The sequence below is a fragment of the Odontesthes bonariensis genome, assembly GCF_027942865.1.
Source record: "Odontesthes bonariensis isolate fOdoBon6 chromosome 6 unlocalized genomic scaffold, fOdoBon6.hap1 SUPER_6_unloc_3, whole genome shotgun sequence".
NCBI classification, from domain to species: Eukaryota; Metazoa; Chordata; class Actinopteri; order Atheriniformes; family Atherinopsidae; genus Odontesthes; species Odontesthes bonariensis.
The window spans coordinates 107,373-121,205 of NW_027457367.1; positions in this window are offsets into that span (position 1 = coordinate 107,373).

The following is a 13,833-nucleotide window of genomic DNA, read 5'->3' on the forward strand; positions in this document are numbered from 1 at the left end:
GATAGAACAGACATTAAGAAAGAACAGACATTAAGATAGAACAGACATTAAGATAGAACAGACATTAAGACAGAACAGACATTAAGATAGAACAGACATTAAGATAGAACAGACATTAAGATAGAACAGACATTAAGACAGAACAGACATTAAGAAAGAACAGACATTAAGATAGAACAGACATTAAGATAGAACAGACATTAAGATAGAACAAACAGAAAGATAGAACAGACATTAAGAAAGAACAGACATTAAGATAGAACAGACATTAAGATAGAACAGACATTAAGATAGAACAGACAGAAAGATAGAACAGACAGAAAGATAGAACAGACATTAAGAAAGAACAGACATTAAGATAGAACAGACATTAAGATAGAACACACAGAAAGATGGAACACACAGAAAGATGGAACATACAGAAAGATAGAACAGACATTAAGATAGAACAGACAGAAAGATAGAACAGACAGAAAGATAGAACAGACAGAAAGATAGAACAGACAGAAAGATAGAACAGACATTAAGATAGAACAGACATTAAGATAGAACAGACATTAAGACAGAACAGACATTAAGAAAGAACAGACATTAAGACAGAACAGACATTAAGAAAGAACAGACATTAAGATAGAACAGACATTAAGATAGAACAGACAGAAAGAAAGAACAAACAGAAAGATAGAACAGACATTAAGAAAGAACAGACATTAAGATAGAACAGACATTAAGATAGAACAGACATTAAGACAGAACAGACATTAAGATAGAACAGACATTAAGATAGAACAGACATTAAGATAGAACAGACATTAAGACAGAACAGACATTAAGATAGAACAGACATTAAGATAGAACAGACATTAAGACAGAACAGACATTAAGAAAGAACAGACATTAAGATAGAACAGACATTAAGATAGAACAGACAGAAAGAAAGAACAAACAGAAAGATAGAACAGACATTAAGAAAGAACAGACATTAAGATAGAACAGACATTAAGATAGAACAGACATTAAGACAGAACAGACATTAAGATAGAACAGACATTAAGATAGAACAGACATTAAGATAGAACAGACATTAAGACAGAACAGACATTAAGAAAGAACAGACATTAAGATAGAACAGACATTAAGATAGAACAGACATTAAGATAGAACAGACATTAAGACAGAACAGACATTAAGAAAGAACAGACATTAAGATAGAACAGACATTAAGATAGAACAGACATTAAGAAAGAACAGACATTAAGATAGAACAGACATTAAGATAGAACAGACATTAAGAAAGAACAGACATTAAGATAGAACAGACATTAAGATAGAACAGACAGAAAGATAGAACAGACAGAAAGATAGAACAGACATTAAGAAAGAACAGACATTAAGATAGAACAGACACTAAGATAGAACACACAGAAAGATGGAACACACAGAAAGATGGAACATACAGAAAGATAGAACAAACAGAAAGATAGAACAGACAGAAAGTAAGAACAGACAGAAAGATAGAACAGACAGAAAGATAGAACAGACATTAAGATAGAACAGACATTAAGATAGAACAGACATTAAGATAGAACAGACATTAAGAAAGAACAGACATTAAGAAAGAACAGACATTAAGAAAGAACAGACATTAAGAAAGAACAGACATTAAGAAAGAACAGACATTAAGAAAGAACAGACATTAAGATAGAACAGACATTAAGATAGAACAGACATTAAGAAAGAACAGACATTAAGATAGAACAGACATTAAGATAGAACAGACATTAAGATAGAACAGACATTAAGATAGAACAAACAGAAAGATAGAACAGACATTAAGATAGAACAGACATTAAGAAAGAACAGACATTAAGATAGAACAGACATTAAGATAGAACAGACATTAAGAAAGAACAGACATTAAGATAGAACAAACAGAAAGATAGAACAGACATTAAGAAAGAACAGACATTAAGATGGAACAGACATTAAGATAGAACAGACAGAAAGATAGAACAGACAGAAAGATAGAACAGACATTAAGATAGAACAGACATTAAGATAGAACAGACATTAAGATAGAACAGACATTAAGATAGAACAGACATTAAGAAAGAACAGACATTAAGATAGAACAGACATTAAGATAGAACAGACATTAAGAAAGAACAGACATTAAGATAGAACAAACAGAAAGATAGAACAGACATTAAGATAGAACAGACATTAAGAAAGAACAGACATTAAGATAGAACAGACATTAAGAAAGAACAGACATTAAGATAGAACAGACATTAAGATAGAACAGACATTAAGATAGAACAGACAGAAAGATAGAACAGACAGAAAGATAGAACAGACATTAAGATAGAACAGACATTAAGATAGAACAGACATTAAGATAGAACAGACATTAAGATAGAACAGACATTAAGAAAGAACAGACATTAAGATAGAACAGACATTAAGAAAGAACAGACATTAAGATAGAACAGACATTAAGATAGAACAGACATTAAGATAGAACAGACATTAAGAAAGAACAGACATTAAGATAGAACAGACATTAAGATAGAACAGACATTAAGATAGAACAGACATTAAGATAGAACAAACAGAAAGATAGAACAGACATTAAGATAGAACAGACAGAAAGATAGAACAGACATTAAGAAAGAACAAACAGAAAGATAGAACAGACATTAAGATAGAACAGACATTAAGATAGAACAGACATTAAGATAGAACAGACATTAAGATAGAACAGACATTAAGATAGAACAGACATTAAGAAAGAACAGACATTAAGATAGAACAAACATTAAGAAAGAACAAACAGAAAGATAGAACAGACATTAAGATAGAACAGACATTAAGAAAGAACAGACATTAAGATAGAACAAACAGAAAGATAGAACAGACATTAAGATAGAACAGACATTAAGAAAGAACAGACATTAAGATAGAACAGACATTAAGAAAGAACAGACATTAAGATAGAACAGACATTAAGATAGAACAGACATTAAGATAGAACAGACAGAAAGATAGAACAGACAGAAAGATAGAACAGACATTAAGATAGAACAGACATTAAGATAGAACAGACATTAAGATAGAACAGACATTAAGATAGAACAGACATTAAGAAAGAACAGACATTAAGATAGAACAAACAGAAAGATAGAACAGACATTAAGAAAGAACAGACATTAAGATAGAACAGACATTAAGAAAGAACAGACATTAAGATAGAACAAACAGAAAGATAGAACAGACATTAAGATAGAACAGACATTAAGATAGAACACACAGAAAGATGGAACACACAGAAAGATGGAACATACAGAAAGATAGAACAAACAGAAAGATAGAACAAACAGAAAGATAGAACAGACAGAAAGTAAGAACAGACAGAAAGATAGAACAGACAGAAAGATAGAACAGACATTAAGATAGAACAGACATTAAGATAGAACAGACATTAAGATAGAACAGACATTAAGATAGAACAGACATTAAGAAAGAACAGACATTAAGATAGAACAGACATTAAGAAAGAACAGACATTAAGAAAGAACAGACATTAAGATAGAACAGACATTAAGATAGAACAGACATTAAGATAGAACAGACATTAAGAAAGAACAGACATTAAGATAGAACAGACATTAAGATAGAACAGACATTAAGATAGAACAGATATTAAGATAGAACAAACAGAAAGATAGAACAGACATTAAGATAGAACAGACAGAAAGATAGAACAGACATTAAGATAGAACAGACATTAAGATAGAACAGACATTAAGATAGAACAGACATTAAGATAGAACAGACATTAAGATAGAACAGACATTAAGATAGAACAAACAGAAAGATAGAACAGACATTAAGATAGAACAGACATTAAGATAGAACAGACATTAAGATAGAACAGACATTAAGATAGAACAGACATTAAGATAGAACAGACATTAAGATAGAACAGACATTAAGAAAGAACAGACATTAAGATAGAACAAACATTAAGATAGAACAAACAGAAAGATAGAACAGACATTAAAAAAGAACAAACAGAAAGATAGAACAGACATTAAGATAGAACAGACATTAAGAAAGAACAGACATTAAGATAGAACAGACATTAAGATAGAACAAACAGAAAGATAGAACAGACATTAAGATAGAACAGACATTAAGATAGAACAGACATTAAGAAAGAACAAACAGAAAGATAGAACAAACAGAAAGATAGAACAGACAGAAAGATAGAACAGACATTAAGAAAGAACAGACATTAAGAAAGAACAGACATTAAGAAAGAACAAACAGAAAGAAAGAACAAACAGAAAGATAGAACAGACATTAAGATAGAACAGACATTAAGAAAGAACACACAGAAAGATAGAACAGACATTAAGAAAGAACAAACAGAAAGATAGAACAGACATTAAGATAGAACAGACATTAAGATAGAACAGACATTAAGATAGAACAGACATTAAGATAGAACAGACATTAAGAAAGAACAGACAGAAAGATAGAACAAACATTAAGATAGAACAGACATTAAGAAAGAACAGACATTAAGATAGAACAAACAGAAAGATAGAACAGACAGAAAGATAGAACAGACATTAAGAAAGAACAGACATTAAGATAGAACAAACAGAAAGATAGAACAGACATTAAGATAGAACAGACATTAAGATAGAACAAACAGAAAGATAGAACAGACATTAAGAAAGAACAAACAGAAAGATAGAACAGACATTAAGATAGAACAGACAGAAAGATAGAACAGAAATTAAGAAAGAACAGACATTAAGATAGAACAGACATTAAGATAGAACAGACATTAAGAAAGAACACACAGAAAGATAGAACAGACATTAAGAAAGAACAAACAGAAAGATAGAACAGACATTAAGATAGAACAGACATTAAGATAGAACAGACATTAAGAAAGAACAGACATTAAGAAAGAACAAACAGAAAGATAGAACAAACAGAAAGAAAGAACAAACAGAAAGATAGAACAGACATTAAGAAAGAACAGACATTAAGAAAGAACAGACATTAAGAAAGAACAAACAGAAAGAAAGAACAAACAGAAAGATAGAACAGACATTAAGAAAGAACACACAGAAAGATAGAACAGACATTAAGAAAGAACAAACAGAAAGATAGAACAGACATTAAGATAGAACAGACATTAAGATAGAACAGACATTAAGATAGAACAGACATTAAGAAAGAACACACAGAAAGATAGAACAGACATTAAGAAAGAACACACAGAAAGATAGAACAGACATTAAGAAAGAACAAACAGAAAGATAGAACAGACATTAAGATAGAACAGACATTAAGATAGAACAGACATTAAGATAGAACAGACATTAAGAAAGAACACACAGAAAGATAGAACAAACAGAAAGATAGAACAGACATTAAGATAGAACAAACAGAAAGAAAGAACAAACAGAAAGATAGAACAGACATTAAGATAGAACAGACATTAAGAAAGAACAAACAGAAAGATAGAACAGACATTAAGATAGAACAGACATTAAGAAAGAACAGACATTAAGATAGAACAGACATTAAGATAGAACAGACATTAAGAAAGAACAGACATTAAGAAAGAACAGACATTAAGATAGAACAAACAGAAAGATAGAACAGACATTAAGAAAGAACAGACATTAAGATAGAACAGACATTAAGAAAGAACAGACATTAAGATAGAACAGACATTAAGATAGAACAGACATTAAGAAAGAACAGACATTAAGATAGAACAAACAGAAAGATAGAACTGACAGAAAGATAGAACAGACATTAAGATAGAACAGACATTAAGAAAGAACAGACATTAAGATAGAACAAACAGAAAGATAGAACAGACATTAAGAAAGAACAAACAGAAAGATAGAACAAACAGAAAGAAAGAACAAAAAGAAAGATAGAACAGACATTAAGACAGAACAGACAGAAAGAACAAACAGAAAGATAGAACAGACATTAAGATAGAACAGACAGAAAGAAAGAACAAACAGAAAGATAGAACAGACATTAAGATAGAACAAACAGAAAGATAGAACAGACATTAAGATAGAACAGACATTAAGATAGAACAGACATTAAGAAAGAACAGACATTAAGATAGAACAAACAGAAAGATAGAACAGACATTAAGAAAGAACAGACATTAAGATAGAACAAACAGAAAGATAGAACAGACAGAAAGATAGAACAGACATTAAGAAAGAACAGACATTAAGATAGAACAAACAGAAAGAAAGAACAAACAGAAAGATAGAACAGACATTAAGATAGAACAGACATTAAGAAAGAACACACAGAAAGATAGAACAGACATTAAGAAAGAACAAACAGAAAGATAGAACAGACATTAAGATAGAACAGACATTAAGATAGAACAGACATTAAGATAGAACAGACATTAAGATAGAACAGACATTAAGATAGAACAGACATTAAGAAAGAACAGACATTAAGATAGAACAAACAGAAAGATAGAACAGACATTAAGAAAGAACAGACATTAAGATAGAACAGACATTAAGAAAGAACAGACATTAAGATAGAACAAACAGAAAGATAGAACAGACATTAAGATAGAACAGACATTAAGAAAGAACAGACATTAAGATAGAACAAACAGAAAGATAGAACAGACATTAAGATAGAACAGACATTAAGAAAGAACACACAGAAAGATAGAACAGACATTAAGAAAGAACAGACATTAAGAAAGAACAGACATTAAGAAAGAACAAACAGAAAGATAGAACAAACAGAAAGAAAGAACAAACAGAAAGATAGAACAGACATTAAGAAAGAACAGACATTAAGAAAGAACAGACATTAAGAAAGAACAAACAGAAAGAAAGGACAAACAGAAAGAAAGAACAAACAGAAAGATAGAACAGACATTAAGAAAGAACAGACATTAAGATAGAACAGACATTAAGAAAGAACAAACAGAAAGATAGAACAGACATTAAGATACAACAGACATTAAGATAGAACAGACATTAAGAAAGAACAGACATTAAGATAGAACAAACAGAAAGATAGAACAGACATTAAGAAAGAACAGACATTAAGAAAGAACACACAGAAAGATAGAACAGACATTAAGAAAGAACAGACATTAAGATAGAACAAACAGAAAGATAGAACAGACATTAAGAAAGAACAAACAGAAAGAAAGAACAAACAGAAAGATAGAACAGACATTAAGATAGAACAGACATTAAGATAGAACACACAGAAAGATAGAACAGACATTAAGAAAGAACAAACAGAAAGATAGAACAGACATTAAGATACAACAGACATTAAGATAGAACAGACATTAAGATAGAACAGACATTAAGAAAGAACAGACATTAAGATAGAACAAACAGAAAGATAGAACAGACATTAAGAAAGAACAGACATTAAGATAGAACAAACAGAAAGATAGAACAGACATTAAGATAGAACAAACAGAAAGATAGAACAGACATTAAGATAGAACAGACATTAAGATAGAACAGACATTAAGAAAGAACACACAGAAAGATAGAACAGACATTAAGAAAGAACAGACATTAAGAAAGAACAGACATTAAGATAGAACAAACAGAAAGATAGAACAGACATTAAGATAGAACAAACAGAAAGAAAGAACAAACAGAAAGATAGAACAGACATTAAGATAGAACAGACATTAAGAAAGAACACACAGAAAGATAGAACAGACATTAAGAAAGAACAAACAGAAAGATAGAACAGACATTAAGATAGAACAGACATTAAGATAGAACAGACATTAAGATAGAACAGACATTAAGATAGAACAAACAGAAAGATAGAACAAACAGAAAGATAGAACAGACATTAAGAAAGAACAGACATTAAGATAGAACAGACATTAAGATAGAACAGACATTAAGATAGAACAGACATTAAGATAGAACAGACATTAAGAAAGAACAGACATTAAGATAGAACAGACATTAAGATAGAACAGACATTAAGATAGAACAGACATTAAGATAGAACAGACATTAAGATAGAACAGACATTAAGAAAGAACAGACATTAAGATAGAACAGACATTAAGATAGAACAGACATTAAGAAAGAACAGACATTAAGATAGAACAAACAGAAAGATAGAACAGACATTAAGATAGAACAGACATTAAGAAAGAACAGACATTAAGATAGAACAAACAGAAAGATAGAACAGACATTAAGAAAGAACAGACATTAAGATAGAACAAACAGAAAGATAGAACAGACATTAAGATAGAACAGACATTAAGATAGAACAGACATTAAGATAGAACAAACAGAAAGATAGAACAGACAGAAAGATAGAACAGACAGAAAGATAGAACAGACAGAATGATAGAACAGACATTAAGATAGAACAGACATTAAGATAGAACAGACATTAAGATAGAACAGACATTAAGATAGAACAAACAGAAAGATAGAACAGACATTAAGATAGAACAGACAGAAAGATAGAACAGACATTAAGATAGAACAGACATTAAGATAGAACAGACATTAAGATAGAACAGACATTAAGATAGAACAGACATTAAGATAGAACAGACAGAAAGATAGAACAGACAGAAAGATAGAACAGACAGAAAGATAGAACAGACAGAATGATAGAACAGACAGAAAGATACAACAGACAGAAAGATAGAACAGACAGAATGATAGAACAGACATTAAGATAGAACAGACATTAAGATAGAACAAACAGAAAGATAGAACAGACATTAAGATAGAACAGACAGAAAGATAGAACAGACATTAAGATAGAACAGACATTAAGATAGAACAAACAGAAAGATAGAACAGACATTAAGATAGAACAAACAGAAAGATAGAACAGACATTAAGATAGAACAGACATTAAGATAGAACAGACATTAAGATAGAACAAACAGAAAGATAGAACAGACATTAAGATAGAACAGACATTAAGATAAACAGACATTAAGATAGAACAGACATTAAGATAGAACAGACATTAAGAAAGAACAGACATTAAGATAGAACAGACATTAAGATAGAACACACATTAAGATGGAACAGACAGAAAGATAGAAAAAACATTAAGAAAGAACAGACATTAAGAAAGAACAGACATTAAGATAGAACAGACATTAAGATAGAACACACATTAAGATGGAACAGACAGAAAGATAGAAAAAACATTAAGAAAGAACAGAGAAAGATAGAACAGACATTAAGATAGAACAGACATTAAGATAGAACAGACATTAAGATAGAACAGACATTAAGATAGAACAGACATTAAGACAGAACAGACATTAAGATAGAACAGACATTAAGATAGAACAGACATTAAGATAGAACAGACAGAAAGAAAGAACAGACATTAAGACAGAACAGACATTAAGATAGAACAGACATTAAGACAGAACAGACATTAAGACGGAACAGACATTAAGATAGAACAGACATTAAGATAGAACAGACATTAAGATAGAACAGACATTAAGACAGAACAGACATTAAGATAGAACAGACATTAAGATAGAACAGACATTAAGATAGAACAGACAGAAAGATAGAACAGACATTAAGACAGAACAGACATTAAGATAGAACAGACATTAAGACAGAACAGACATTAAGATGGAACAGACAGAAAGAAAGAACAGACATTAAGATAGAACAGACATTAAGACAGAACAGACATTAAGATAGAACAGACATTAAGACAGAACAGACATTAAGACAGAACAGACATTAAGATAGAACAGACATTAAGATAGAACAGACATTAAGATAGAACAGACAGAAAGACAGAACTGACAGAAAGATAGAACAGACAGAAAGATAGAACAAACAGAAAGATAGAACAGACATTAAGATAGAACAGACATTAAGATAGAACAGACATTAAGATAGAACAGACATTAAGAAAGAACAGACAGAAAGATAGAACAGACAGAAAGATAGAACAGACATTAAGATAGAACAGACAGAAAGATAGAACAGACAGAAAGATAGAACAGACAGAAAGATAGAACAGACATTAAGATAGAACAGACATTAAGAAAGAACAGACAGAAAGATAGAACAGACAGAAAGATAGAACAGACATTAAGATAGAACAGACATTAAGAAAGAACAGACAGAAAGATAGAACAGACAGAAAGATAGAACAGACATTAAGATAGAACAGACAGAAAGATAGAACAGACAGAAAGATAGAACTGACAGAAAGATAGAACAGACATTAAGATAGAACAGACATTAAGAAAGAACAGACAGAAAGATAGAACAGACAGAAAGATAGAACAGACATTAAGATAGAACAGACAGAAAGATAGAACAGACAGAAAGATAGAACAGACAGAAAGATAGAACAGACAGAAAGATAGAACAGACACAAAGAAAGAACAGACAGAAAGATAGAACAGACATTAAGATAGAACAGACATTAAGAAAGAACAAACAGAAAGATAGAACAGACATTAAGATAGAACAGACATTAAGAAAGAACAAACAGAAAGATAGAACAGACATTAAGATAGAACAGACATTAAGATAGAACAGACATTAAGAAAGAACAAACAGAAAGATAGAACAGACATTAAGATAGAACAGACAGAAAGATAGAACAGACATTAAGATAGAACAGACATTAAGAAAGAACAGACAGAAAGATAGAACAGACAGAAAGATAGAACAGACATTAAGATAGAACAGACAGAAAGATAGAACAGACAGAAAGATAGAACAGACAGAAAGATAGAACAGACATTAAGATAGAACAGACATTAAGAAAGAACAGACAGAAAGATAGAACAGACAGAAAGATAGAACAGACATTAAGATAGAACAGACATTAAGAAAGAACAGACAGAAAGATAGAACAGACAGAAAGATAGAACAGACATTAAGATAGAACAGACAGAAAGATAGAACAGACAGAAAGATAGAACTGACAGAAAGATAGAACAGACATTAAGATAGAACAGACATTAAGAAAGAACAGACAGAAAGATAGAACAGACAGAAAGATAGAACAGACATTAAGATAGAACAGACAGAAAGATAGAACAGACAGAAAGATAGAACAGACAGAAAGATAGAACAGACAGAAAGATAGAACAGACACAAAGAAAGAACAGACAGAAAGATAGAACAGACATTAAGATAGAACAGACATTAAGAAAGAACAAACAGAAAGATAGAACAGACATTAAGATAGAACAGACATTAAGAAAGAACAAACAGAAAGATAGAACAGACATTAAGATAGAACAGACATTAAGATAGAACAGACATTAAGAAAGAACAAACAGAAAGATAGAACAGACATTAAGATAGAACAGACAGAAAGATAGAACAGACATTAAGATAGAACAGACATTAAGAAAGAACACACAGAAAGATAGAACAGACATTAAGAAAGAACAAACAGAAAGATAGAACAGACATTAAGATAGAACAGACATTAAGATAGAACAGACATTAAGAAAGAACAGACATTAAGATAGAACAAACAGAAAGATAGAACAGACATTAAGATAGAACAGACATTAAGATAGAACAGACATTAAGATAGAACAAACAGAAAGATAGAACAGACATTAAGAAAGAACAGACATTAAGAAAGAACAAACAGAAAGATAATACAGACATTAAGAAAGAACAGACATTAAGATAGAACAAACAGAAAGATAGAACAGACAGAAAGATAGAACAGACATTAAGATAGAACAGACATTAAGAAAGAACAGACATTAAGATAGAACAGACATTAAGATAGAACAGATATTAAGATAGAACAGACATTAAGAAAGAACAGACATTAAGATAGAACAGACAGAAAGATAGAACAGACAGAAAGATAGAACAGACATTAAGATAGAACAGACATTAAGATAGAACAGACATTAAGATAGAACAGACATTAAGATAGAACAGACATTAAGATAGAACAGACATTAAGAAAGAACAGACATTAAGATAGAACAGACAGAAAGATGGAACACACAGAAAGATAGAACAGACATTAAGATAGAACAGACATTAAGATAGAACAGACATTAAGATAGAACAGACATTAAGATAGAACAGACATTAAGAAAGAACAAACAGAAAGATAGAACAGACATTAAGAAAGAACAAACAGAAAGAAAGAACAGACATTAAGAAAGAACAAACAGAAAGATAGAACAGACATTAAGATAGAACAAACAGAAAGAAAGAACAGACATTAATATAGAACAAACAGAAAGAAAGAACAGACATTAAGATAGAACAGACATTAAGAAAGAACACACAGAAAGATAGAACAGACATTAAGATAGAACAGACATTAAGAAAGAACACACAGAAAGATAGAACAGACATTAAGAAAGAACAAACAGAAAGATAGAACAGACATTAAGATAGAACAAACAGAAAGAAAGAACAGACATTAATATAGAACAAACAGAAAGAAAGAACAGACATTAAGAAAGAACAAACAGAAAGATAGAACAGACATTAAGATAGAACAGACATTAAGAAAGAACACACAGAAAGAAAGAACAGACATTAAGATAGAACAGACATTAAGATAGAACAAACAGAAAGAAAGAACAGACATTAAGAAAGAACAAACAGAAAGAAAGAACAGACATTAAGATAGAACAAACAGAAAGAAAGAACAGACATTAAGATAGAACAAACAGAAAGAAAGAACAGACATTAAGAAAGAACACACAGAAAGATAGAACAGACATTAAGAAAGAACAAACAGAAAGATAGAACAGACATTAAGATAGAACAGACATTAATATAGAACAGACATTAAGATAGAACAGACATTAAGATAGAACAGACATTAAGATAGAACAGACATTAAGAAAGAACAGACATTAAGAAAGAACAGACATTAAGAAAGAACAGACATTAAGATAGAACAAACAGAAAGAAAGAACAGACATTAAGAAAGAACAGACATTAAGATAGAACAAACAGAAAGATAGAACAGACATTAAGATAGAACAGACATTAAGATAGAACAGACATTAAGATAGAACAGACATTAAGATAGAACAGAGAGAAAGATAGAACAGACAGAAAGATAGGACAGAAAGATAGAACAGACACAAAGAAAGAACAGACATTAAGATAGAACAGACATTAAGATAGAACAGACATTAAGATAGAACAGACATTAAGATAGAACAGACATTGAGATAGAACAGACATTGAGATAGAACAGACATTGAGATAGAACAGACAGAAAGATAGAACAGACAGAAAGATAGAACAGACAGAAAGATAGAACAGACATTAAGATAGAACAGACAGAAAGATAGAACAGACAGAAAGATAGAACAGACACAAAGAAAGAACAGACAGAAAGATAGAACAGACAGAAAGATAGAACAGACAGAAAGATAGAACAAAAATTAAGATAGAACAGACATTAAGATAGAACAGACATTAAGATAGAACAGACATTAAGACAGAACAGACATTAAGACAGAACAGACATTAAGATAGAACAGACATTAAGATAGAACAGACAGAAAGACAGAACTGACAGAAAGATAGAACAGACAGAAAGATAGAACAGACAGAAAGATAGAACAGACAGAAAGATAGAACAGACAGAATGATAGAACAGACATTAAGATAGAACAGACATTAAGATAGAACAGACAGAAAGATAGAACAGACAGAAAGATAGAACAGACAGAAAGATAGAACAGACAGAAAGATAGAACAGACAGAATGATAGAACAGACATTAAGAAAGA